The sequence below is a fragment of the Lygodium microphyllum genome, chromosome 4 (assembly GCF_053477565.2).
Source record: "Lygodium microphyllum isolate KBCC chromosome 4, Lygodium_microphyllum_v1.1.10, whole genome shotgun sequence".
Lineage (NCBI taxonomy): Eukaryota > Viridiplantae > Streptophyta > Polypodiopsida > Schizaeales > Lygodiaceae > Lygodium > Lygodium microphyllum.
Window position 1 is genome coordinate 171,701,595 of NC_141138.1, and position 27,000 is coordinate 171,728,594.

The 27,000-nt window shown below is 42.2% G+C and overlaps 1 protein-coding gene across 9 annotated transcripts in view; it reads right to left on the reverse strand.

Moving 5' to 3' along the window:
• The window catches only part of LOC148037906 (peptidase M50B-like protein), a 139,665-nt gene that overhangs the window by 94,067 nt on the left and 18,598 nt on the right, over nucleotides 1-27,000 (reverse strand). For 4 of the 9 annotated variants that reach the window (XM_087676890.1, XM_087676889.1, XM_087676897.1 and 1 more), the window contains one exon: nucleotides 26,811-26,901. The exons of 1 other annotated variant lie outside the window; for it this stretch is intronic. The gene's annotated coding sequence lies outside the window, so the exon portion shown is untranslated. Of the gene's footprint in view, nucleotides 1-26,625; nucleotides 26,708-26,810; nucleotides 26,902-27,000 lie in introns of all 9 variants that reach the window. 4 more of the 9 variants (XM_087676891.1, XM_087676893.1, XM_087676892.1 and 1 more) reach the window with 2 other exon arrangements.

Here is a 27,000-nt window from a genome sequence, read left to right on the forward strand (position 1 = left end):
TCTGCTAACTACTCCACCCGCAAATGTAATATCAGAAAGTGTAGCAACCATAGCATACATCAAGCTACCAACAGCTGAAGCATAAGGTATCTTGGCCATTTCAGCCTTACCATCATCTGATATAGGGTTGTTGTCTACGCTAAGTTTCACATATGGACGCAATGGTATACTAATAGCTTTCCCCCCCTCCATATTGAAACGTTGCTGAACTTTCGTAATATACTCCTACTGTGACAAATAAAGAAGACTTTTTGATCTGTCTCTGAGTATACACATGCCAAGAATGTGATTTGCCTCACTAAGATCTTTCATATCAAAGCTATTGTGTAGGCTCTGTTTTAAGGAGTCCAAGGTATAAACATCCTTGCCAGCAATTAGCATGTCATCCACATATCAAACCAAGAGAATAAGGCTACCATCTGCTACCTTCTTGGTATATAAGCAGTGATCAACTTGAAAACGATGGAATCCCTGAGATTGCATGAATGTATCAAATTTGTGATACCATTCACGTGGTGCCTGCTTTAGCCCATACAGACTTTTGTTGAGTTTACATACGATGTGCTCTTTTCCTTTTGCAACAAAACCGTCAGGCAGCTGCATATAGATTTCCTCATGCAAATCACCATGTAAGAAGGCGGTTTTTACATCCATCTGTATAAATTCCATGTCCTCAAATCCAACCAAGCCCAAGATAGTTCACAAAGAAGTCATTTTGACTACAGGAGAAAAGATTTCATCAAAATCAATTCCATGTTCTTGCTTATACCCTTTAGCAACCAAGCGTGTCTTGTACTTGGGCAAAGAACCAAAAGTGACTTTCATTTTGTAAACCCATTTGCACAGTAGCACTTTTTTTCCTTTCGGCAAAAGTACCAAAACCCAAGTGCTATTCTTCATGAGAGATTCCATCTCTGATAGCATTGCTTTTTGCCATTTCTTACTGTCCTATCTATCCATTGCTTCCTGGAAGCATGACGGTTCACCAGTCTATTAACATGACATAATCAGCCACATAGTTTACTCCAGGAACAAATCTATTTGGTTGTTTTTGCACTTTGGTTGACCTACGGACCCAGTGGTCAATACCTGCTGGCTGTTCAGCCTGTAAATCTGCATTAACAGCTTGCTGTTCTGCAAGTACAGCTTGCTGTATAACTAGTTCAGGTTGTTTCAAGTGCACATGTTCTTGCTGAATTTGTGGGACATCATAGGCAAAATCTTGCTGATCATTTACAACATCATTCCCCGCATTTTCACGAACATTTTCAGCAGGTATTCGCTGTTGTCTAACAGGCATTCTTTGCTGTCCTATTGGTACATCCTCCCGGAATACAACCCTTCGGATCTCCTCTCTTCTTTCAAGCTGTTTGTGCATGCGATCTTCTGAAATATGATATCATTGCTGCGTACTACTTTTCTTTTCTCGGGATCCCATAATCTATAACCCATTTCACCTTCATCACCTTATCCTAGGAAAATACATTTATAGGACTTTGGCTCAAGTTTTGTTGCGTTCTTCCTTGCATATGTACACAAATGCCTTGCAGCCAAACACTTTCAAGTGTGCATATGAAGGTGGCTTGCCTGACCACACTTCTTGGGGAACTCACCCCCCCAAAGACCTGTTTGGTGACCGATTAATCAAGTGTACGGCATTGTCATAACAGCCTCAGCCCAAAATCATGGAGCAAAGCAACGTGTGACAACATTGTACAAACCTTGTCTTGAATGGTCCGATTCATATGCTCTGTAACACCATTTTGGGGCGGATTATGAGGAGCAGTAAGCCCTCTCTTAATCCCTTTATTGTCACAAAAGTCTTGAAAGGCTTTGGACACATTTTCTCCACTATTGTCAAAGCAAAGGCATTTTAACGTCTTGCTAGTTTGATTTTTAGCAAATGCCAAGAATTTTTTAAATTTATCCAAGGTCTCGTCTTTCCGACGGATTGGATAAATCCAGACTTTACATGTGGCATCATCAACAAAGGTAATAAAATACTTCTTCCCCCCTAGAGATAATCCTGGCATTTGACATACATCTAAATGTACTAATTCTAAGGGTGAAGACTTTAGAGAAAGAGATAATTTGTGTGACGTTTGAACATGTTTACCATAAATACAATGATCACACTGTTCAAAATCAACATACCTCAAAGACGGTAAATAACCCAAACAAGAGAGCACTTTCATTCCAGATTGACTCATGTGTCCCCACTAGCTATGCCACAAAGAAACACTTGGCTACTCAATTATGGCGACAAAATGGTCACGCACACTAGATACATGTAGAGGATGCAGAGTATCACTTTTGGATCCCTTAGCAACAAAGCGAGACCCCTTACATATTTTCCATTTGCTATCCCCAAAGGTGGTGTGATAGCCTTCATCATCTAGTTGCCCTGTGCTTATCAAGCTCTTCTTGAGCTAAGGTACATGTCTCACATTATGCAAAACAAACACGGAGCCATGCTGAAATTCCAGTTTCACACTGCCAATGCCTGCAATTTTACATGCATAGTTATCTCCCAAGTGAACAACACCATGTACTGCACCATTGTAGTCAGAGAACCACTCATGATGTGGTGTGACATGAAAAGACGCATCTGAATCAAGTATCCAAGGGTGAATATCATCCTTAGAATCTGCATCAATGCATGTGCATCCAAAGAAGAAGCTAGAAGTACACACCATCACTGTCATTATCATAAGTGACTACATTAACCTCTTCTATTTTCACATTACTCTTTTTGGCATGTTGGTTGCCCTTGTTTTCAGCCTTGTTGGCTTTTTTGTTTTTGTTTTTGTCCTTCTATTTCTTCAACTGAAAACAATCCCTTTTGTAGTGTCCCTTTTTGCCACAATGATGGCACTCCACATTCTTTCCACGAGATTTGGTGCATACTCTACATTTAGAACTGCTCTTATGCTGAAATCTACCTCTAGTGTGTAATGCATTTGAAGACTTGTTTGCTAAGTTATTCTGCTTATTGAGTTCTTCCATCAGCAAAGAACTCTCCACATCAGAGTATAACAGCTAAGCATTCGAATTACTCAAAGCTGTCCTGAAAGTATCCCAACTTTCAAGTAGAGTGCATAGCAAGAAGGTAGCTTTGAACTCTTCATCAATATGAAAATCCAAAGCAACTAGATGACTGAAAATTGAGTTAAACTCATTCAAATGTACAGACATGGCTGCATCCTCTTTCATGTGAAAGTCCATCAGATTTTTCAGCCAATAAACCTTGCTTGCTGCACTTTTCTAAGCATACAATTCTTCAAGCCTTTGCCACATTGCATATGTTGAATTCAACTTCTCAATGTTGAAGAGCAAGTTGTCTAACACTAAGAGCTCAATGATAGAGCGAGAAAGCTCGTCCAAGTCATCCTACTCGTCTTGTTCCATGTCTACTGGTTTGATTTCCTTTTTTTTTATGGGCTTTACATGTTTCTTCTGCACCAAGATATTGTAGCATTGTTTCTACCAGATTGCAAAATTATGGGTATCCTCAAGCTTCTTAATGTGCAAAAGATTACTACTGTCACTATTTCCAGCCATAATCTGCAATCCCAAATTGACTAACCAGTCACCAAAGGCAAGGCCAAATATGACACAAGTGACCACAGTGCACAAGTGTATCAACCAGGAATGAAAATCCCAAGATTGTAGAAATTTTCAGATCTGCAAATGAATTTTCAGAGTTTGAAAATGTCGTTTGCTGCACTCCTCAAGCAATTTCTTACACAATTAGAGACCAAGCCAACAGTTACATGTGAAATCCCCAAAATTTCACTACAATTTCTGCTCCAAAGGCATTCCCAAGCACAAATTTGACATTTTGGGTCAACAACCTCAAATTTTTTAGGATAATCTTTTCAAAATTGCATCAATTCAAGTGCCCAAGTGCATATACCAAGAAATTCTTGCACAAATTGATGAAATTTTGCAAAATCCCCAAAGTTTTTGGTTCCAGTATGCACAAATTTCACTGAAATTGAAGAAATTTCACTAAAATATGAAAAGCCCTAAAATTTAACAGGCAATTGTACACTGATTTCGCAATTTCCGAGTCAAGTTGTCCACTTCTGCATCAGAGTTCCAATTCCGAGAAAAGCCCCAAATTTCTAGATCAAAAATTGCACATTGTGCTTGTGCATATGAACGCCCAGCAAAGGGGGGGGAGAGAAGGAAAAATTTCACAAATTTCACAAAAAAAAGATGAAAAAAGAAAGACGTCCGTCGACGTGTTGACTTGTCCAATAGCATCAACGTCTGCCAATGTGTCCCTTCAACACATCACGTCAACGCCAACACATCACGTCAATCCGTTTTGTCCCATTTGCTCGTTTTGTCAAGTTGCAGCGTGTCCGTCCCGTGCCTATTGAGCCCGCCTGCAACTTGTCTGTTGCACGTGTTGCACGCACTGCGCACGCCCTAACTGATCTACAACCTATCGCACGCCTTGACTAGCACTTGTCACCTCAAGTGTGTCACCTCACACCAGTTACCTCATGCCCATCACTGCTCTGATACCAGTTTGTAGTCGAAGAGTCTGTGCGTAAACTAAGTGAGCATGACACAATGGGTATTCAATACAATGACAAATGTACCACATTTTTAGGTTTTGAATATACATTAAGTACAAAATATAAGGGTGTGTTCACACCCGAACACAATAAAAGGCACGGTGAGCCTTTATTTCCAACAATGAAGGATCCCATAACCCGGGATTGTAGATATGGATACAAGATATCAAAATTACACGATCTGCCTTGATGGGGATGAGCAAGATACAAGACAGTACTAGACAAGATCTCATACTACAAGATTACAAGGTGACAAGACAACATGAGTATAATGGAAGACAATACAAGACTATATACCATGACTAGACAAGAACTAGAACTCGAAGTCGAAGTTACTTAGAGGCCATTCTCCTCCACCGGCATCACCAGCTTGCATTTGGCTGTTTGGGCGGCTCCTCCATCACCTTGGTGTCAGATTTGGAGCCCCTACACCCTGTGTTTGGCAATCAGGAGGCTCCACCCATTTACATTTGCTGTGCATCTAGGATCTCCACTACAATTGGCGACCTTCTCCTCCACCAGGCATCAACATCAGAGCCTGCCTACATTTGCGATTTTAGCTTCTGACTTATCCTTCACCAGCGGCATCACTCCCTAGTAGTTGGCATCAATCATTAGGCCTATGTTTGCAAACTCAGAGGCTCCTCACCCTTCAACAGCAGTCTCCTTACTTTAGGCAGCACTAGTCTTCATCCTTGCCTTGCAAACTCAAAGGCTCCTCTTCGATGGCAATCTCCCTACTCCAGGCAACACCTCATCATCCCTATGTTTGCAAACTTAGAGGCTTCTTCGGCAATCTCCCTACTCCATGGCATCCTTCATAGTATGGCACCCTTGTATCAAATTCACTTCATTATTTCATCCATTCATCTGAGTTTCTCTTCTCTTCTCAGTGTTTGCCATACACTCTTAGGTATTGTAAAGATATGCTAGGGTTTGCATTGAGGAAACACAACATATACAACCAAGACCGAAACACACAGACTTAGACACAGACAAGCAAAACTCAAACCCTAAATGCAAAATGCAAAATGCAAAAACTCAAAACTCAAACACGAAGACAAACACAAAGAGAGGAAATTTTGAAGTGAATGAATGCTATAAATGAATGTAAGAGTATACAGAATGCCGAAGGGTAGAGCAATATAGTGTTGGAAAGTGATGTCCACTAGAGACGGATCCTGAGTGCTGTAACCACCAGTTTGAGATGAGAGACTATTGAACAATGAAGGGCAGCAGCTTGGTCACCAAAACACAATAGTCAAAGGCTGAAATCTGGTAAACATAGCAATGTACCACCAAAGAAGACTAAAAACTAGTCACCGGAGGCAAAGAACTGCCATGTGACAACAAGAGAGAGGTATGTGCTGATGTAGACAGCCTACTAGTGGACAGCAAAAACACAAGTACTGCGGCAGTCACCTAGTGGGAGAGATGGTAGCAACCTGTCGCCTAGCACCAAATGTTGAAAACGTAGGCTGATCAAGTGCTATGATGACACAACAAATGAAGACCTCCAAACAATAGGGCGATGGCAGCCTAGAATAGTGATGGGCTACAATCAATGATGACTAGACAGCATATGGAAGGTGGCCGATGATTGAAATCTGCATAGTAGAGTGAGAAACTTGCACAAAAAGATGAGGCTAAATGGTAGGCAGCTTGTCTATTTATAGATGTTGAAGGGTGCTCTAAAAAATTATATTTTTGAGGCACCACTCGAAACTCTCTCGAACCGCTCACCAAATTTGTATTTTTTCATTAATTAAGCATGTTTTGGGACAGATTAAAAATGCTAATCAGCTGTACAGCGTGTTTTAGCTCAACACCCCCTCTCAAGCCCAAAATTGAGTCTAAAAGGAAATGCATGCAATGGTTACCCGATAGCGTTCCACCCCAAAGCAACCACAGCATCAGACAAAGAATGCACGTTGGCTGCCCAATGGCCTACCAAGACTATAGAGGCAATGGTTAACCAAGAGAGTCCAAGTAGTCACCCCAGAGAGGACAAGATATCGAAGAATGGGTGCTTGTCCTCGGCTTCCCAGTGGCCTACCAAGCCCTATAAAGACGGATGAAACCACATTGAACTTTTTTTTTTAAAGTCAATTTAGGGGTGGCAACCGATTAAGTAACGGTGACCCAAAAGACGAGAGCGAGAATGGTACAACCAACACATCACAAAACAGTACAATCTTACCCAACCACGCAAGGATGTCAATGACGAGGCAAAGGTGATGAAGTATCATTGGAAGAAGGATGGTGGTGTAATCCACTAATGGAAACAACTTAGGATCTGTTTAATGGTACTCTACACAATGGGATGCATAGTATGCTAAATGCTAAAGAATGCTTATGCAACAAGTGTCACCTGGACAGTGTCCCTTCTGGGAAAATTGTTCACTTGCCCAAGCACCCTAGTACAAAGATGATGAAATCATGCAATGCATAGGAAAAGGTACAATATGAGGGAAGGGCCAATGTCAAAGACAAGTGCCGAAACTTGTGGAATACCAAGAAGGGTAGGAACCCCCTCTCAACTTGGATGTCAATGCTGAAAAAGAAAGAGGAGCTAGACGATGTCGGTCTTCATGTGGTGCCAAGAAGCTTGTGAATGACGATGATGAAGCATCCCTACTAGAAGAGCAAGAATAGAAATCACCGCCATGATAGCATCAAGAGAGATGCTACACGATCCGCCACGAGAGAAGAAACCTCCACACTAATAGAAGAGCAAAACTCCAAGTAGATGGAACCATGAAAGGAACGGCATGCATCTCTTGTCTCTCCAGCTCACGAAGGACTTGTGTAAGTCTGTATGTTAGCCCTACACTGAAATACAAAACCCTGCAAAAGAGAGGAAAATCTGCAAGCATAGAGATGAGTAGTGATATGTTCCAAAAAACAAAAAAGCAAAACTGAAAAATAAAGAAGGCAAAGCTAGCTAAAAGTGCAATACAATGAGTATGTAAGTATGCAGCGTAAGTCCAAAAAGTGAAAGGCTAAGTGTGTGGCCACCATTGCGTATGGCAAGGTGGGAAAGGGATCCTAGAAGGTCAGTGAATGCCCTAGGAATGGATGCATTAAGTCCAATAGGTGAACCACTAGCAGACCAATCAGCCAATCCTTCGATAGTAGTGAAGAAGATAGGCTGTTGAGACTGTCAACAGGCCATATATCCAGTAGCCGCTAGGACAAATGGAGCAAATGGTATGGCACTGGGAGGCATGGTCCCACTTGACTAGCTAGAGAGAGTGGAGGCAGTCGCAGCAGTCTACGGTGGTCTTTTAGGAGGAAGACCCTGGGCCTTGGTACGACACTTCTCATCCACGTGGCGCAACCTCTGGCAATGTGTACAAAACCTATTTCTCTTAGAAATTTGCTACCAAAGGGGTCGTGTTTCTTTCCCTTGGAGGAAGTGGTGTCACCCTTGTTTTGGCTTGCCTTCGCATCTTGCAAGTTCTTGCCTCGGGTGGTTTTTCCTCCTGAAGAAGAGGCAACCAACTCTCACCCCTCTAAATGGATGTGTGTGGAGGACTTCTTGTGGACTTGGTCATGCAACCTCGCGTAATGCAAGAACTAGCACTCAAACTCGTAGAAGTTGCACAATCTAGGTAGTGAGATAATGTGCTGGATAAAATGGAAGTATTTGCCAGACAACTTGTCCAAGAAGAACATGACATAATCATCATCTGACCTTGGGGAGCCAGTAGTAGCAAACTCGGCTAGTAAACGCCGATACTCGACCAACTTTACTTTCATATCATCCCGTTTCTTAATTAAAAAATCCTAAAGCTCAAAATCGAGATTGATACATTGAGTGCGATCTCAAGCCACATAGCGGTCAATGAGATCACTTCAATGCTCAAATGAGAGGGGAAAATATTGTAATTTAGAGTAGAACTCAGGAAGCACCCCTACATTAACACAACATTGATTGTGGCACTGTGGACTCTCCATTGACGGATGTAATCAAGGTAAGCTAATGGAGGGATCACTTGGTACCAATGATGAGGCCCCAAAATCCCTGAGATTCAAGCACTTGTTACATGAAGCTCAAACAAGTGGTAAAATTTAACCCATTATAACATGTCTTATCCTTGAAGGCATTCTTGGTCATTGCAACACGAGTGGTGGTGCTAGGAGATGGAGAAGGTGTGTAATGGGAACAAGATGAATAGGAGGGATAGGATGAGAGAGTTGTCAAGAGGACATTAAATTTTAAGATGCTTTAATATTGTTGATAACATTTAATTAAGTTATTCATCAAATGTGCAAGTTGGTACTCGATATCAAATTTGGGCCTGGACCAATTTAATGGCCACTAATGTCAACAGTGACATTAGAGACTAGTTAATTAACCAATTAATACTTATCTGAGGATCAATAACTACTCAAAGATACTTGGAGACAAATTAACCTAGCCAATTTAATTATTGGTCAGTGAACTTGATTTTTTTAGCTCTAGAATAATTATTAAATTACTTTTCAGAATTAATATTCTGAACATTAATTTAATACGATAGATAATGCTGAAAAATTGACATTAGAAGGCCTCCACTTGGCAAAACTTGCCCATGCAAGTGAAAAAAACGTTTTTAGAGACTAGGGAGTCTATTCCAACCATTGTGAGAGAAAAGAAGGCTGTTAGAGAGCAAGGAGAGATTGCTGATGTGATTTGCAATCACTAGGGATTAATCCTACAACATGTGACAGCAATTTGGAGCAGGAGCATGTGACAACAGCCCTAGGTCCTTCCAGTGCAGCCACCAAGGATCAATTCTACAACATGTGACAACAATTTGGAGCCCAAGGTCCTTCTAATGAATCCACCAGGGATCAATCCTACAACATGTGATAGCAATTTGGAGCCCTCCAAGAGCAAGTGACAAAAATCCAAGGTCCTTGTGCAAATGACAGCATATAGGATAGAGCAACAGTCTTTCTGTTAGTCCTAAGCTGTAGATGGTAGCTTCCATGGCTGTTTGTGCAAGCAGCAATAGCTTTTCAACATTTCTTGCGATGAAACTCTAAAATTTCTCTCTCTACAGCATTCTCTCTCATTCCCTAGTCATCTCTCAAGTTATCTCAGCATTTTCCAGCAATTTGAGTCATCAAAGGAAGAGATTTCAATCAATCTCTACTGTAAACTCTAATTAGAGTTTTGACAACCGCCTTGGGATGCTTGCTCAGGATTAAGGGCCTAGGACGAATTCAAACAACTAAAATTAAGGGATTTCAAGGAGATTCAAGAGGCCAAACAGCTAATATCTGATTTGGGACTGAATTTGCCTTTGAAGGAGCAAAGTGAAGACCAACCAACCCCCAAGCAAACCAAGGGGCAAATTGGTTTGGAGGTTTGCAAGTCGATTTTCACAACAAGAGGCACTTGAATTAGCAAAAGAGATCAAAGGATCTCAATTGTACTTCTTTCATTTGCAATTTAAGATAAAGAAATACCGCAAGGGGCGCCCATTTTGGGGCCTTGGGGCCAACAGGATGTCCAATGTCCAAGATTGTATGGTAAAGTGTTTATTTCATTTTTGTGAATTTGTTAATTGTTGTAATCAATTCTTAATTAGATTATTTACCACCCTATCATCAATTCCCTCGAATTGGTGGGCCTAAGACACGTGATTGAAGGTCACAAGTTTTACTCTATTGCTGAAATTGTATTCAGCTAAGCATTACAGCAAGAATGTCTTTAGATAGTGAGATGCAATCAAGCAGGGATGATGCCTCTCAATCTGAAAATTCACAAAGTGTTGGGGAAAATGCAATGCTTGATCTTGGACAAGACACACAGCATGGACAGCAAGCTAAGGATGAGGGAATTGGACAAGAGGTGGGTCCTTCTAGGTATGTTGAAGTTGATGACCAGCAAGAGTAAGAGGAATTGATGGCCAGTTTAAAGATAAGCTAAGACAGCAACTGAAATGTTTATGCAATTGGCAAATGATCCTTACTTTTTTTGAACCCTTCAAGGAGGCCAATAAAGGCAAGAAGAGGAAATCATCTTCGAGAGCTTCGGGACAACAAAATGCACTGAAGAAAGAGCCAATACTATAGCATAATGTTCCAAATGTGGGTAGTGAGCACAAGCAAATAATGCTGGTGGGGCAATTGATGCATATGCAAGGCCAACTTGGAAGTGCCAATTCAATGCTTTTTGGACAGCAAGGCATGCATACAAGGCCAACTTGGAAGTGCCAATTCAATGCTTTTTGGACAACAAGGCATGCATGCAATGATGGGGCAGCCATGATACTTTGGTGGTGGCACTAGTTTCCATGCTATGATGGGCTTGGGACCGCATACAGGGATGTATGGCACAACTCATTATGGTATGCAACAACCAATGCATGGTGTGCAAGGCCTAGTGTATCCAAGTATGGTAGGTAATATGTATCACCCCATGTATAGCGATATTGGCATGATACTGGAGCACAAAGTGGCAAGTTTGACAATGCATATATGCAATCCACTATGTTTGGGACTCGTGGTGTTAATGTTGCTCATGCAAATGCTCTGTGTAGTATTGGTCATGAGGAAAAATGCAACTAGTGATGCATGCAATGTATGGGAAAATGTATCTCGGTATGGCTGGTACTATGCAAATTTCCATGCACAATCACATTGCAATGGTCCAAAGTATGCAAACCAGAATGTTTCCTAATGCATTTGGTGCTCCTAGCATGTCAGATACACGTTAGGGGCTAGTCAATTGGATGGAATGTTGCATATAAGTTAAGTTGGAATTGCAACAATGTGAAAGTATAAAGCATTGAAATGCTAAAGGGGAAGAAAGACCTACAACCTAGTGGAGATTTCGAGACAAGTAAAGTTAGAGATAAAGTTTCCACATGCTTCTTAGTGAAGCTTCAGCATTATTTCACCAACAGATGCAAAGTGGATGGAAAAGGATGACTTGGCAAAACATCCTCAGTTGTTGGAGCTTACCTAGATGCTTTTCAGCTACAACCAACTTTAGTTCGGGCTCAAACAGGTTCGACAAAGCAGGGGTCCTGAGTATTACCTGATGCTCAAGGGGGAGGTAGCATTTCCACTCCTCCAGTTGTGGACAGCTCTCATATGTAGTGGATCTCGGATGTATTCAATATGCATCCAAGGTACTATGTTGACAATATAACTGCCATGGGTACTACTCAATGTACTAGTCTCTGTGAGATGTATGCAAATGAATATGAGTTTCACCCGCGCACTAGAACTATACTTTTGCATCAATTTGTGATCAGCTTGACAAGAGTTTTTGCCTTAGTTTTGAGACAAATTTCTAATCAATTTCAGCTAAGGTTTTGATCAGTTTGAGAACTGTTTATGGTCACTTTTGGGATTAGTTTTGCATCAGTTTTCTACATTAGTTACTGATCAATTTTTGCAAGTTTGTGATCACTTCTTAGATAAGAAAGTGATTAGTTGATACTCAGTTTTCAATGTTTACAGCTAATTAGTTGATACTCAGTTTTCAATGTTTACAGCTTGTTCCATGGACAGCAGCATGTTAGTAAATGCCATTGACACTTTCAGCCATGGTATATGCTGAGAATATGCTTTACTATGGTTGTGAAGTCAGAATTGTTGAGAAACATGAATTATGAATGCATCCAATGGGTTTCTAGCAACAGTTCTGGACTAATTTTCAGTTTTAAGTTATGTACATGCACGCTGGAAATTTTCAGCAAGGTTTGGGATATGTGGCATGATTAGACAACAACGGCCAATGTTGTGACTATCATATCTTGTGAAAAATTCCAGTGCAGTATGCTTTCCTCCGGCACAATGCAGTGCAATCGAGGACGATTGCAAGGATTTCAAGGGGAAGGTCTGCCACAGCGATGTGATATTTTGAGAAGCTTTAATCTTGCCAATAACATTTGATTAAGTTATTAATCAAATGTGCAAGGTTGTTTACCACATGTGATCCACATGGCAGTTATTTCATGGTAATAGACCAAGGACCCCAAGGATGCAATGGTTGTCAAAGGCAAATGTTGTAATAAGTTATACCTAATAGATACTAGGTGGTACTCAGTGTCAGATTTGGGCTTAAACCAATTTATTAGTCACTAATGTCAATGGTGACATTAAAGACTAGGTATTAATTAATTAATTAATGCCGATCTAACAGTAAATAACTGCTCAAGGATACTTGGAAGACAAATTGGCCTAGCCAATTTAATTATTGGTTGGTAAACTTGATTTTTTTAGCATTATAATAATTATTAAATTACTTTTTAGAATTAATATTCTAAAAATTAATTTAATAAGCTAGATAATGCTAAAAAATGGAATTAGAAGGTTGCCACTTGGCAAAACTTGCCCATGCAAGTGGAAAAAACGTTTTTAGGGGCTAGCGGAGTCTATTCCAACCATTGTAAGAGAGAAGGAGGCTGTTAGAGAGCAAGAAGAGATTACCGATGTGATTTGCAACCACCAGGGATTAATCCTACAACATGTGAGAGCAGTTTAGAGCCCTCCAAGAGCAGGTGACAGCAACCCAAGGTCCTTCTGGTACAGATGACAACCCAAGGTCCTTTTGGTACAGATGACAACATATAGGATGGGGAAACTATCTTTCTGGTGGTCCTAAGTTGTAGGTGGCAGCTTCCATGGCTGTTTGAGCAGGGCAGCAATAGTTTTTCAACATTTCACTATGAAACTCTGAAATTTCTCTCTGCAGTATCCTCTCTCATTCCCTAGCCATCTCTCAAGTTATCTCAACATTTTCCAAGAGTTTGAGTCATCAGAGGAAGAGATTCCAATCAATCTCTACTATAAACCATAATTTACAGCAGAAATTAGGGTTTTGAAACCTGCCTTGGGATGCATGCTCAAAATTGAGGAACTTGGACTTGAATTCCAACAGTTGAGATTAAGGAATTTCAAGGAGGCTCAAAAGACCAACCAATCAATATCAAATTTGGGGCTGAATTTGTCTTTCAAGGAACAAAGCGAAGGCCAATCCCCAAGCAAACCAAGGGGCAAATTGGTTTGGAGGCTTGTTGGCTAGTTTTAATAGCAAGAAGTACTTGGATTAGCGGAGGAGATCAAAGGATCTTAGTTATACTCCTTCCATTTGCAATTTAAGATAAAGAAATACCGCAAGGGGTACCGATTTTGGGGCCAACAAGATGTCAAATATCCATGATTATATGGTAAAGTGTGCATTTCAGTTTTTTAAATTTGTTAATTGTTGTGATTACTATTTGTATACTTGGAAAGGAATCTCAAAGTGCTCACTATCCATACGAGAAGTGTGCATAGCAGATCCGAATGTGGGCAAGGGCAGACTAAGTAAAGGCATAGTAATCGTCTGTGGAGCCCAAGGTGAAGGGATAGGGACATGTGGAGCAGAAGATGGAAATCCTTGCATAGGACAGCATGTACTACCAAGACTGAAACACAAAGACTCAAACAACAGAGAAGCAAAACTCAAACCCTAAACGCAAAACATAAAAACTCAAAACTCAAACATAGAGAAAAGAAACTCTGAAGTGAATGAATGATACAAATGAATCTAAGAGTGTACAGAATGCCCAAGGTCGGGATGCAATCAGTGATGACTTGATAGCATATGGTAGGTGGCCGATGGTTAAAGTCTGTACGGTAGAGTGAGAAACCTGCACAAAAAGATGAGGCTAAATGGTAGGCAGCCTGTCTATTTGTAGATGTTGAAGGGTGTCCCAAAAAAGTAGGGTTTTGGGGGACCACTAAAACTCTCTTGAACCACGCATCAAATTTGTGTTTTTCATTAGTTAAGCATGTTTTGGGATTATTTAAAAATGCTAATCAGCTATAAAGCATATTTTAGCCCAACATGTTTCTCTCTACAAAACCTACTCCCTCTCTTGTTGCTCAATCATTTCTTGACAATAGCTACCATGGGATGCATGCTCAAAATTAAGGGCCTAGGACTTGAATTCCAGTAGCTAGATGTCAACCAACCAATATCAAATTTGGAGCTAAATTTATCTTGCAAAGGGTAGGGTGAAGGCCAATCCTTGAGCAAAACAAGGGGCAATTTGGTTTGGAGACTTTTTGGTCATATATAATAGTAAGAGGCACTTGGATTAGTGGAGGAGATTAGTGAATCTCAATTGTACCCCATCCATTTGCAATTGAAGATAAAGAAATACTGCAAGGGGCATCAGTTTCAAGGCCGAGAGGCCATCCATTGTCAAAGATTAAAGTGGTAAAGTTTGCATTTCAGTTTATATGATTTATTTACTTGCTGTAATTATTATAAAATCGGGTTATTACCACCCTCTTCGAGAAGGAAGGCTAGCTTCAACCTCTAGTAGGGTTGCTGATGTCACTTCATTTTGAGTCATTGGGATTTGTCACCGCAATCTAGGGAACTACTACTACTCAAGGTTGTGTGATCTCTGGCTCCTAGGTGGCCACAAGAGTGTTTGTAGAGATCATACGAGGCTGAGATGGTGCCACATGGGCTGTTGAGCCAAGATCTCTAACCACTCTCCACCCTTGTCGTATGGATAGAGTCATACTTTTTACAAATTTCAACATAAGGATCCGACCTCTTTTGTCACTTGGATCACCTACCCTCCAGGCATCCATAATGTGTATCTCATTCACACCCATTTTGGCATAGTGTTTTAGCATCCTCTAGAGGGGTTCCTTTTTCAGCCCATCCGACCACACGAGCACGTAATGCACAAAGTTTTCTTTTTACTTCCTCTTCTAGTGTTGCGTTCATCATTTCTACTTTGTTCTGAGGCATCCCTTTGTTTCCTTTGACTACCTCAATCCATTGTGCATTTTCTTTCATTGTATGCTCGACATTTTCTACTTTCTTCTAAGCTCCCTCTACTTCATTCACCCATGTGCGCATGTCCATTTTTGAACTTTCCACCTGTTTCTTTAATTCCAATTAAACTAGCATTGCTGTTTGTGCATCCATCATTGACTTGTGTGTCACTAATTCTTTCTTGCATGCCTCTAACTGCCTTTTCAATTCAGCAATCTCCATATCCTTGGCTGCTATGCATACATTTGTATCAGATTTCAATGTATCCATAGCTACTTTCTAGGCCTCACTTACTTTGTTCAAGTTATTTGTCATATCAACCTACAAGTCAGCCTTGATTTCTTTGTATTTTGCATCATCCCAACCATTAATGCATGTTTTCCCGTTTGCATCTGTAGCAACACTTAGCTCCCTTTGAATGTCTCCTGCAATTTGTCATATATGTCTTTTTGCTTTGTATCCATGTCATTCATCACTTTTTGTTGCATGTTGCCCCACACCTTCATACATGCTTTCAGGTTTGCATCCATTTTAGCATTTAATTCCTTTCCCCATATTTCATGCATTGCATTCATGTCACTTATTACCTTGTCAATCATTGGTATACATATTGCTGCAATCTCAGCTCTTATGAGGGCTTTCACGTCATCCAAACCATTTGTTGCAATCAACCTTTGCATCTTTGTCCATCACTTGGCACTTGTGGGAGTGGCATTTTCACAAGCTCTCCTTCTATTTTTTATATAGTAAAACTTTTCATCTTTAGTTGGAGTCTTGTACTGCCCCTCTACTCCAGTGCCTCCTATGGTCAGCCCAATTGGTTGTGTGTCAAGTTTAGTTTCATGCCAACTGGTTTCTCTTTCCAATAATCTTTTCCATCTAGCAATCTAAGACACCCATTCAATGCCAAGAAAGCAAGCCCTTCTACCTGTTTGACTGACGAGCAACCCCTTGCTAGGAACAGTCTCCTTGTTGTGCTGGGATGAGACTCGCTGTCTGTCAGTCAATGCATTGATCATGACAGGTATCCATGTCAATACCCCCAGAGAAATCATTGTCACATGAACACATTCGCGTCAATCAGAGCCTCCCCATCAATCAAAGTCTTCCCATCAGTCAGAGCCATCACTATCGTATCAATACATTCACGTCAACATTCATGTGTCAAAGCATCAATCGCGTCAGGTGCATTCACGTCAGCATTCACACTTAAATACATTCACGTCAAACATCAGCGTCAGGTACATTCACGTCAGAGATCAGTCATCAAACATGAGAGAGAGAGAGAGAAAGAGAGAGAGAGCTTGGTTTAAACCTTGTTTCCTTGGAGAGAAAAGGAGAGAAGAAGAGAAAGCAAGAAGAGAATAATGATCTACACTAAACAAAGAAGAAAGCTGAATACAATGAGGAATGATCAGTCCATGCATGCAGCCCAAGGCATCAGTGAGGGCACCGGATCAAGCTGAAAAATGCTGACAGCACCTTCCACAATGACAATGAAAAAGACAGAGAGTATGCAGCCTGCTGTCCACAATGAATACAGAGAAGACTGCAGCCACCTGACCAAGCACCTATGAGACAAAAAAAAGCGAATGATCTGCCCAGCCAAAGTGTCAGCTGTAACTAGCTGGAAAACACAAAAAGTGTCTGACCAGATATGCCCAACCTGCCCTAACTGGGCCAACTGCTGTATGTGCAGTCCGACTACAGTTAAAAACTGTGCAGATGCTAACATGGCAGTTTTGGAGCAGTCGCAAAGCTCGCAAGAGCTGCACAAGCTTTGAAATGCTTGACAAACCTAAGAAATGCACACAAATCTCAATCACAACTCCTATGTCTATGCCAAACTCACAACCAAGAGATGACAAACTGACAGACTAAGATAAGCACACTAACATCCCTTCTCAGATCTTGGGAGAGTCTGAAGACCCAACAATCTCATGTGATGAAACTTAGAATCCTAGTGAAAAGGCATTGTGAAGAGATCCACCACATTGTCCACCGCAAGGGAGTAAACCACCGTGAACTCGAAATCCACAATCCGCTCCCATACATAATGATTTTGAACCTCTATGTGCTTCATACAAGCATGAAACACAAGGTTCTTGGCTAGAGCTAAGGCACTCTTGTTATCCACGCGCAATTGAGTGGGACCTATCTACGGAAAGCCAATTCCTGCCACCATCTGTGGAGCCAAATTGCCTCCATAGCTATCGAACAAAGGCCAAACTACTCACTCTTCGTAGAAGAAATTGCCATAGTAGGTTGTTCTTACTGCTTCACGAGATAGCTCCCCATCCAAGGGAGAAAGCATAACCTAACAAGCACAAAACACAAGGTTCTTGGCTAGAGCTAAGGCACTCTCGTTATCCACGCGCAATTGAGTGGGACCTATCTATGGAAAGCCAATTCTTGCCAACATCTGATGGAGCCAAATTGCCTCCATAGCTATCGAACAAAGGGCAAACTACTCAATCTCCGTAGAAGAAAGTGCCATAGTAGGTTGTTCTTACTGCTCCACGAGATAGCTCCCAATCCAAGGGAGAAAGCATAACCTGTAGTGGATCGTCTCAAATCCACATCACCTGCCCAATGAGCCACTCCATCCAAAAAGAGTGGCCCCTTCTCTATACATGATTGCATAGGAGCGAGTCCCCCATAAATAGTGCAAAACGCACAAAGCAGCTCTCCAATAAGCCTAAGTAGAAGCCTTCATAAAAGAAGACAACAATGCCACCACAAAGGAAATATCCACTCGAGTGTCAATAAGCCATACCAACGAACCAACAAGGCACCTATACCGGTAGCATCCGGAAGGGGATCGCTAGTCATCAAAAGCTTGGACTCTAGGTCTATAGGGCACGAAATAGGCCAACACGCAAACATATCAAACTCCGAAAGTAGCTCGGAGATGTACTTGTGCCGAGATATGAAGATGCCTTATGCCATCTGATAGATCTCCAAGCCAACGAAGAAGTGTAGGATCCCTAGATCCATCATGTAGAACTCATGTCTCAAGATCTCCCAAGTCCAATCAACCTCCTGTGACTCACCCCCTGTGATAATCAAGTCATCCACATACAAGATGACGAGCACACACTTGTCACCCTCAACCTTATGATGAAAGTTGGGGTCATGATTTGATAGATGGAAGCCACTTTGTAAGAAGAATCGATCAATCTTATGGTACCAAGCTCAAGGAGCTTGCTTCAGGCCATAGAGGGCCTTTCACAACCTATAAACATAGTCCTCCTTCCCCTACACAAGAAAACAAGGAGGCTGTGAGAGACAAAAATATCCTCCTCCAAGACGCCATTCAAAAAGGAACAATTTGTGTCCATCTGAAAAATAGGCCAATGGTGATGAGTTGCAAAAGCCAAGATAGCTCAAATAGTAGACATCCGAGCTGTAGGTGCAAAAGTCTCTGAGTAATCCAACCATGCTCACTAGCCAAATCCCTTGGCAACAAGCCGTACCTTATGCTTGTCCAAGGATCCATCAACAAGATACTTGGTCTTATAGATCCACTTCATACGAATCATCTTCTGCTTCTTTGGACGCAGAACCAACTCCGAAGTCTAGTTGCGCTACATAGAATTAAGCTTATCCTGCATAGCGCGACGCCAAATATCCTATGCAAGAGCCTCATCTACTGTAGTAGGCTCACAATCTTGAAGAATCTCTGAGATAAGAGTATTGTTCATACAAAGTGAACTATCCTGCTAGGCTTGCAATGGGCCTGAAGCGATAGCAAGAAAGAGAGACACAACTGATTCCTACATAAGCTGTTGATACCTCTGTGGAATAGTGATAGGCTCATCTTGTTGCGAAGGAGATCCAATAGCCTCTGATACTTGTAATGCACTTGTCTGGGGTTAGGGACTCCCCCTCACTAGGTGAAGGTAAATCCCCCTCATCCTGTGGTATGAATGCAGCCAAAAACTATTACAAAAGAAATGCACTAAGCTAAAAAATAACTAGCCAATGTGAACACACCTAAACCGGCTGAAAAATAAATGTGCGCTCTAGAATGAGCTACCTTCTCCGTCCAAACACATGATAGACATGTCAAAGCTCTTAATGTCCCCATCTAACTTAGCCTAAGGCTCACAGCCAAAAAATGATTGAGGATGACAAACATGACTACTTACACCCCCTCTCAAATCCTAAAAGTGACTGAAGGCTGAAGAAGATGCGGATTTGAGGGTGATAGGAAGAGTGCCAATGCTGATGAAGTCCATCGATGTAAATCGCCGATGAAGAAGCTCCTCACAATCTTGGGAATCCCCCTCTAAAAAACTAGGGGCCAAGGAATCTACAACTACATCACCAATGTCATCCCCCTCTAGAAGGCATGGGGGATATGAGGAACCATTTGAGGAGAGGGTGGGGGATGGGAAGGAGCCTATGGAGTAGATGGTGCACAAGCAGAAACGGGTGCAACAATAGACTACATCAAAGGACCCTCCATAAGAGAAGGGGAATGGAACCTATAGAGCCCGTGCTCCTATCAACATGTCGCTAAAACAACTCTAGAAGACGAATCCTCAATAAACACGGCATGCTCAATGAGGACAACTCAGGGTCGAGTAAGGCCAATTGAGAGGAGGGGAAATCCCGAGTCTGGAATATGTAGAACTCCCGAAATGGAGCTCAAATCAAGAAATAGTCTAGCAATAACGACAAAGTGACAACACCACTAATAGGCACTGAACAAATGTCACCAATAGTGACAAGACCCTCAAACGAACAAAGATCCTATAGCAAATCTCCTTGTATAGTCATATGACTCGAAGCACCACTGTCAATTGGCCAAGCTCTCTTGGAAGATGAAGCATTCATTAAAGAGGCTCCTCTGACACATGAATATAAAGGAACACAAACTCATGGGTAACAACTCATATAGAGGTAGAGAATGCTCAGATGATTTAGTTCTATCCTTCACTCCTAGACAAAGGTGAGGGTATTTCTTCCACATTTCTCCTCCAGATGTGTCCCCTTCCCACAATGTGGGCATCTAGGCTTCTCTGAATATGTGTCAGAGCCTAAATAATGCTCTTGTTTCTCCTTCTTGGGCTTGGGCTTTGTTTTCTCCTTCTTTTTTCCCCCTCCTATACCTACAGTAAATGCTTTCGTGGAGTTGAATCCACTCGCTACCTCTTTGAGATGCTTGTTATGCTCCAAGATAAGCGGGGCAAGCTCCTCCCATAGAAGAGCCTCTAGAGTCCTAGAAGACATCATATTGCATAGATAACAGCTGAGTCAAAAGAATCACGGTCGTATCCACTAAGATATCATCCTGCCGAGGGAGGAAAGCTCATCCCTCATGTTCTCAAAAACCTGTTGATGTGATCTTCTGCTGCCTGCCACAACCTACACACATGCACTAGGACAAAATCCTGTAAGCTCATAAGAGGAAAGATTGGGCTCTAGAAATGAGTTAATCCCATAGGGCCACACGATCAATCATCGATCCCACTTTGGAATCCTCCATGTGACACGGAATAGGGTGAGTAATAGACTCCCAAAGATCAAAGGTGTCAAGAATACATTCCACCTTATAGGACCAATGCAAATAATTGGATCCATCCACACAGTCTTCTTTGGGATGGTGACAGAGATGGAGAGTATCCAGCCTGCTGTCCACAATGGAGACGGAGAAGACTGCAGCCACCTGATGGAGCACATGTGAGACATAAAAGCAAATGATTTTCCCAGCTGGAGTGTCAGCTATAAATAGCTGAAAAACACAAAAACTGTCCAACCAGATCTGGCCGACTTGCCCTGACTGGGCTGACTGTTGTATATGCAGTCTGACTACAGTAAAAAACTGCACAAATGCTGATGTGACAGTCCTGGGGCAGTCACAAGTTGGCAAGGGTTGGAAACTGACTAGCAGGGGCTGCACAGGCTCTAAAATGCCTAACAAACCTAAAAAATGCACACAAAACTCAAACAGAGCTCCTATGGCTCCGTGAGATTCTGATGGAGCTCACAACCAGGAGATGACTGACTGACCAACTAAAATAGCTAGGCTAACAATTACTACGGTGACATTGAGAAGTCCAAAAGAACAAGAACACTCCTAGAGCGAAGGCAACAGTAAGAAGTTCAAGTATCACTTCCCATGAGCTCTGCCTTGTGGCCACCTTGATGAGGCTAGTTGTACATTTGTGGATTCGAATGAGTGCAATGCACATGAGAACAGCTCTAATTCTAGTGGGGGAGAGAATGTAGTGCACATATGACATGTGGATTGATTGTGGCCTTCTAGCAAGTCTACAATGAGATTGCGAGTGCAAGATGGCAACGTTAGTGAATATTTCAAGGAGCATGGTCTAGAGTCCAGTGGTTGTGCAAGATCGAGGCTCTAATCGTGACTAATTGTGACTGTCTTGGTGGGGCACAGACATGCTTTGCCCATATGAAGCACAAAAGTATGCTACATAGCACATCACTTGGCTTGTCAAAGCCTATACTTGTGCACATCTCATATGCTAGTCCTAGTCAGCTTTCCTACTTTGTCACAACAAATCCTAATGCATGCAAAAGTATTCACAATTCACCCTTTGATTGTGCTATAGAGCTTGACAATTTAACCTTTGATTGTGCTATAGCACTTCACACAGCAATCAATTGGCCAAGAATGGCATAGGGCTTAGATGCATGACAAGATCTTTATTATTAAATACCACTGACTTGGAGGCCTTACCACTCAATAGGTTCTAGAGCATTCACATCATGAGTAGAGGTTTGGAAGGTCATTAAGGACCTTACAAGGTGGCATATACTGAAGGCCCGCTCTTCAATAGCAAGCACCCTCCTTCAATGTACACCACCATTGCTATGCTTTGTCAATCCATTATCCACTTGCTTCATGAACATTGGATGCAGCTCCAAGGAGACTCATGATATTGGCAGGAGGTCAAATAGCCTCTCACACCAGGACACCATAGTCTATTCGCCACAATAAAAGATGACACCCAACGGATCTAATACTTTGCCACCTTGGCTTCTTTCCCACCCAAATCGGCCTTACGTAGCCTTCTATCTATGTGCACAGTCAATCTATGCTCTAGCCAAACGCTGAGCCCATGTACTTCCATGTTTACTTTGGAAAATATAATCAGCCACCCTTTATTTTGCAAAAAAGGAGAAGCATGAGTTGTTTTTGAAATCGTTGTTCATGTTAGCAATCATGTTTGTCATGCCTTGTCATCTGCTGCCTATGAGCCTCAATCTGAGTCAGACAAGGACTTTAGGAGCTCTGCCTTGTCTATCACTTGTTTTGATGGAGGAGGTAGCTCATTCTAGAGCACTCAGTTTATTACATTTCATTCCATTTTCTCCTCTAGTCAAGATTTTATGTGCATTTCCCAGGGCAGTTTCTGAATTCTTCAACCTGCCTCACCTACCAGACATTGTCCACCCTTTTAGGATTTTTCTTAGCATTCCTAACATTTTTACCAGCATTGAATGTTGGTCATACTATTTTTTGCCTCAAATTTCAGGTTGGCCAATTTTTGGGTTTTTTGGCTATTTATAGCCATTTCCCACTTGGCAATCAGTTGTATTATCATCTTCTCTCCTTCCTTGGCAAGTGCACACTCCGATTCCGTCATCTTCCTCCGTCTTCGGTGCTGCCGTCATCATCAGCCTGATTTGGTGCCATCACTGATGCTCCGGGCTGCATGCAGGGACTGATCAGTCCACAACTTTGTATTCTGCATTCATTTCAGTCAGTGCAGATTTTCTTCCTTCATTTTCTGCTTTCTCTCTCTCTCTCCCTCTGTGTTCGTGTTTTCTTCTTCCGTTGCACACTCTGACATGGTATCAGACCCTAACTGAGAGCACGGAGGAGAGCTTCCATTGCAGATGAGTTCACCATCAACTGCAGCCTTCTTCCACCTCTCCCAGCTTCTGGCGGTGCATCCAAGGCTGAAACGCAGCCTTTTGTACTTGCGTTGGTGTTTTGCAGCCCTTAGAAGACTAGGCAACAGTTTGCTTGGAGCCATTTGCTTGCGTTTGCATCAAACACAACTGTTTTGCAGTCGTCCTTATCATCTGGAGCCAGGTGACAGTCTTCAAGGTGTCCACAACTTGCGTTTGTATCAAACGCAGCCTTTTCTGGCATCTGGAGTGGAGGCATCCTTCTCTGGCAACCAAGCGACATCATCTACCTCCTCTTCTAGCAGGTGACAGCACTTCTTGTGTCTTTCAAGCATTGGCGGCTTCATTGTGACTATTTGTTGCAGATTGTTTGGTGATTATAGATATATACGAAGATGTCTTATCACTAATTATTTGCGGATTCAAAGGATGAGGTTTCTATTCTTTCCTCTGAGAGACGGAGAGACTTTCGTGCTAGTTCACGCGACGACCGGAGATCACCTAGCCCATTTGAACAAGATCTCCATGTTTCACAAAAGGCTCATTCTGCTGGCCTTCATATGCCTTCCATGGCACCCTCTATACAAGTGCTCGTACTCCCTTCTTTGCCCAAAGAAGTTTGGCTTGATGGTTCCAACTACTCGCTTTGGTCGCGTAAGGTGGAGTGTATCCTTGATACCTTCGATATTCGGGAGTTTGTTACCCACCCTATTTCCTGTCCACTGGAGGACCCCACCATTGGATCATCGATGGATCGTGCGGCCTTATGGGATCGGCTCAACTTGAGAACTCGACCTTTCCTCTTTATGAGCTTACAGGATTCTGTCCTAATGCATGTATGCAGGTTGCAGAAAGCAACGAAAGTGTGGACAAAGCTTGCTTCTTTGTACCATCAGAAGACATTTGCCCATCGGATTACTCTTGAGAAGAAATTACAGATGCTCGTTGTTGATGGTTCTTCTTCCGTGAAGGATCATATCAACAGGTTGGAGGACATGAGGATGAGCTTGCATCCCTTGGTAGGATGATCTCTTCCGAGGATATGGCCATGATTCTTTTGACTCAGCTGCCATCTCCCTGTTTTAATGTCTTCTACACTAGCCTTCTTACATCAAGGACCCGTGATAAGCTTCGATGGAAGGAGCTTGCCCCGCTTGTTTTGGAGCATGACGAGCGCGCCAAAGTGGTAGCCAGTGGATCCACCTCCATCAAAGCTTTTGTTGCAGGTTCGGAAGGGGGGACACAGAAGAAAGGGAAGTCACAGGCTAAAAGACATGAGAGTTCATCAAGTTCTGACTCCAACTCGAAGAAGCCTAAATGCCCATACTGTGGGAAGGGGACACGTCCAAATGAGAAATGTTGGAAGAAGTACCCTCACCTTCGTCCAAGAGCGAAGGATGGAGCTAAAACATCCGAGCCTCCTACCTCTACTCCAGTGATTACCCATGAGTCAGTGTTCCTTCATATTGTTGATTTGGAGGAGCCTTCTTCAGTGGTTGCCTCCTCTTCTAAGAGACATTGGTTGGTTGATAGTGGAGCTTCTAGTCATATGACTCCCCAAGGTGATTTGTTGCAGGATCTATGCCCTTCTGAGGGTTCAGTCATTGTTGGTGACATTGTTTCAGTGCCTATTTGTGGTGTTGGTACTTTGCCTTTATTTCCTCGACCTCCCTTTCCCAAGCTCTTTATGTTCTGGACTTGGGCTTTCCACTCCTCTCAGTCTATGGCCTTACTAGGCTTGGTACCCGGGTTGTCTTCACCGAGCAGGCCTTTTGTATCGAGGATTCTTCTACATGGGCTGTTATCGCGACAGGTTGACAGGAGAGCGGGCTTTACAAGCTCCATTCCCCTTCTCTTATGCAAGGTCCTCCGAGGCAGTTGTCTATTGCTACACCCATTCCCACTTGTGCACCCTCTTTTCCATAGGTTCCTTCCCATCCCCCACTCTCTCCTCCAGTGGTTCCCTCGTACCCCCCATCCCTTTCAGAGGGGGACGATCTCAGTGATGCGGCTATGGATTTCCTGGCCCCTAGTGTTTTAGAGGGGGTTTTCCAGGATCGTGAGAAGCTTCGTCATCGACAATCTTCATCAACGGACTTCATCGACATTGGTATTTCTCTTGCCACCCTAGGATCCGTTTCTCCCTTGGCCTTCCGCCACATCTAGGATCTGAGAGGGGGGGCATTAGCAATCATGTTTGTCATGCCCTGTCATCTCCTCCCTGTGAGACTCAATCTAAGTCAAACAAGGACTTTAGGAGCTCTAACTTGTCTATCACTTGTTTTGACGGAGGAGGTAGCTCATTCTAGGGCACTTAGTTTATTGCATTTCAGTGCATGTTCTCCTCTAGTCGGGATATTATGTGCATTTCCCCGAGCAATTTCTGCATTCTTCAGCCTACCTCACCTACCGGACATTGTCCACCCTTTCTGGGATTTTTCTAAGCATTCCTAGCATTTTACTAGCATTAAATGCTGGTCGGACTATTTTTAGCCTCAAATTTCAGGTCGGCCAGTTTTTGGGTTTTTTGGTTATTTATAGTGATTTCCCACTTGGCAATTAGTTGTATTATCATCTTCCCTCCTTCCTTGGCAGGTGCACACTCCAAATCCGTCATCTTCCTGCGTCTTCGGTGCTGCCGTCATCATCAGCCTGATCTGGTGCCCTCACTGATGCTCCGGGCTGCGTGCAGGGACTGATCAGTCCACAGTTTTGTATTCAGCATTCATTTCAATCAGTGCAGATTTTCTTCCTTCATTTTCTGCTTTCTCTCTCTCTCTCTCTCTTTCCCTCTGTGTTCATGTTTTCTTCTTCCGTTGCGCACTCTCACAGTTAAATAGTGGTGTGACACTTTCGCACTATTAATCGTGTTCACAAGACACAATGATGAGGATTCTGCCAATGAGTGTTGTTCATTTTTGAGAACTGTTGAGTTGACAAGAAGCATAGAAGGCACATGATATTGAACTCACCACGAGTCTAACCTAATACATGGAGTTTGCCTAGTTGAATAAAAGAGAAGCTGATGCGGAGCAATCATGGGCATGGCAAGTCTTGCAGGCAGCAGAAATATAGACAGACGTACATAGGAAGAAATTGATATGTAGAAGCAGACCTGCAGCTATCACAAGAAGAGACAAGAGACAACCGCACAAGAAAATGAACCAAGAAACAAACTAAATGATCCAGATTGATGGAGGCAAGGAAAAGCCTAATATACAATTTTAAGGCCTTGAAGCCTCATTTTTTCCCCAAAACAATCTGAAGAATAAGATTTCCAGCAAATCAGAAATTCACATGCACACCGAGCATACCTATTTTAACATGTATCAAACTCGAAGATGCAATCATACTCACAATTTGGGTGATGTTTTGCTAATATTTGCTCATCTACTATTTATTTTGCTTCCCCATATTCGTATTGGACTATTAAAAGCTTCTAGCACCAAAGTTTAAGATTAGTTGTTCATGTTCTAGAGCTTGCTAAATAAAAAGGGGGGATCACAAACTACATTATCGGAAAATCAAAAGCCAATACATACCTTCAATCCTAGAACTGAGGCTTCCAGCTATACCATCATATCATTTAGTAGATAGTCGCCCAAACCCTAACTTCACTTGAAAGACTTTCACCTAAAAACAAATAATTGCCAAACATTGAAAACACTTTTTAAATACTAGTCTGCAAAGCAAAAACAGCTCTACTGGAAAGGAGTAACGACTGTGGAAAAA